Genomic DNA, 2465 nt, shown 5'->3' with positions numbered 1-2465 from the left:
ACCTCCCCTACAAATAATGCACTATTCCCCTCTATCTTAAACCTAAACAGAATTAGCAACATCAGCACGTAGAACTTCCCAACAAACACTGCACTATTCCCCTCTATCTTAAACTTACACAGAAAGAGCATCACCAGCACGTCGACCTCCCCTACAAACACTGCACTATTCCCCTCTAGGCTAATTTCTAGAGCCTCTTCCTAGAGCAGCATTTCCTAGGCACTCCTCCTCATCATCTCCCTAGCACTTCTTTCCATTAAAACAGCAAACACTGATTCATTCTTTCCACAAAACATTTTTTAGCAATTGTGATTTTTCTCAACCTTCCAGTAACCTTTATATCTCAAATACTATGTAAACACTTAAATCTTATAAGCTTAAGCATTTTACCTCCTTCGTTCCCCTTCATCCTCTCCATTTCTCTTCTCGAGAGGAGAATTAGACCAGTGATCCCTCTGTTCCATCTTGAGCTTCAACAGACTCGAATAGTTCCCAGACGAAATTTTGCACAAACCCAACTACCCTATTTGTTTCATTTATTCTGGGACTATATTCATTTCTTATTTTACATCATCACAAATATCTACTTTCAAACACTTATTTGAATCTACCGATACCACGTTTCCCACATCAATATAAAAAAATTCTTCATCCCTCTTCCTGTCCCCATATGCCCATATAATCTATACATTTTCTCTGTCAGATTTCTCCTGTAAACATTTTTCACATTATGGCGGCCTACTGGATACGCCCCTTTCTAGTAATCTGATGGACTGCGGTTCGAGGCCTGCTCAATATCGATAGTTTCTTTTAATGTCTGCAACCTTACCCTCTTTGTGAGCTAAGGATGGAGGGTTTGGTTGGGAACTATAGCTCTACAAGCTGAGTCATCAACAGCCATTATCTGGCACTCCCTGGTCTTTGTGTGTGTGGATATCCTACAGAATATATGGTCAGTCTCTAGGGCATTGTACTTCTAGGACATTGACATTGATAATGTCCCTTGCCTCTGGCATTCATGAGTGACCTTTAAACCTTTAATCTAGCTACTGCAGCTTCTCTCACTATCACCATAATACAATTTGCAACACCAACTCTTCCCACTTTCATTCATGACCCACCTTCTTATCTCATAACTTTGCTTTTAAAGTTACAGTCCATCGTCTACCTTCTCGTATCATTCCTGTCATCAAGATAATAAACAAGGGGAAGACAATTCATTTTATCACAACCCAGTTAGCCTACTCTAACAAACTAACACATGTTTCACTTCCTATATATGTTTATACATATATGTGCGAATGTAAATTATAGAATTTAATTCTTAACTATGCAAACTACATGTTTTTTTTTTTTTTTTTTTTACATGAACACAATTGATCAAAACATGATGAAGCTAGCAGTGAAAAACACAATACTCTATTCTATTTTGAGTGCCCACCCATAAAAAAGGCATAAGTGCACACGAGCACACACACACACACACACACACACACACACATATATATATATATATATATATATATATATATATATATATATATATATATATATATATAAATATATATATATATATATATATAAAATATATATATATATATATATATATATATATATATATATATATATAAATATATATATATATATATAAATAAATATATATAAATATATATACACATATATACATACATATATATATATATATATATATATATATATATATATATATATATATATAATCTGTTTACATGATGTCACAGTTAAAAAGTACCTCCCCACATAATAGTTGATCAATTACTTAGTAAATAACTCCTTTGAGGGGGGGATAGGAAAAGACATACCAAAACAAAGATCCACACAAAACAATAATAATAACAATTACTGTGTGATTTGACAGCCCTTCCGTAGACTCTCTTACCTGTTGACCGAACGGATTACGAAGAAGAAGTAAAGAAGGCAGTTCTTAGCAGGAGCAAAATAACCTTACGTTGAGACGAGTCCTGACACATTCGCTTGTTTTCATCTCCGGGAAATTATCGCTCAGGAAAGGCGAACCACATATCTCAATATATCCAATTTCTTATAATTTCCCTATTTCCATAGGCTTCATCTTTCACCTATTATTTCCTAGTTTTTCATTTCCCATTAATTACCCCAATTATCAAATAATCTTGTAATTATTATTATCCAGGGGTACATCCAAATCAACGAAACGGACTAACTAATTTGAAACATGCGATGGATACTATGAAACTAGCGGCTGGTCCAGAATAGTGACCACCTGTAGTTTCTCTCCTGGATGAAAACCCAATTTTGATCCCTAAGACATAAGGCAATAACAACCAGTTTCCCATGTCCCACTCACCTCTTGCAAGAGCACCTTTCTCTTCTCAACGAGAGTTGCCAATAGTCGCCAGAGAGACAGTTATGTTTGGGCGAGTTTACTTTCGGATAAACAAAAAAAA

At 35.0% G+C, this 2465-nt stretch overlaps 1 protein-coding gene across 1 annotated transcript in view; it reads right to left on the bottom strand.

The window, feature by feature from the left end:
* The window catches only part of LOC137647190 (uncharacterized), a 17069-nt gene extending 15128 nt beyond the window's left edge, over nucleotides 1-1941 (bottom strand). Inside the window, exon 1 of the mRNA XM_068380515.1 lies at nucleotides 1919-1941. The gene's annotated coding sequence lies outside the window, so the exon portion shown is untranslated. The remainder of the gene's footprint in view (nucleotides 1-1918) is intronic.
* Nucleotides 1942-2465: the final 524 nt, after the last annotated feature.

The sequence above is a fragment of the Palaemon carinicauda genome, chromosome 9 (genome assembly GCF_036898095.1).
Source record: "Palaemon carinicauda isolate YSFRI2023 chromosome 9, ASM3689809v2, whole genome shotgun sequence".
NCBI lineage: Eukaryota > Metazoa > Arthropoda > Malacostraca > Decapoda > Palaemonidae > Palaemon > Palaemon carinicauda.
Note: the sequence above shows the minus strand (reverse complement) of the source record. Positions and strands in the feature narration are given on the sequence as shown.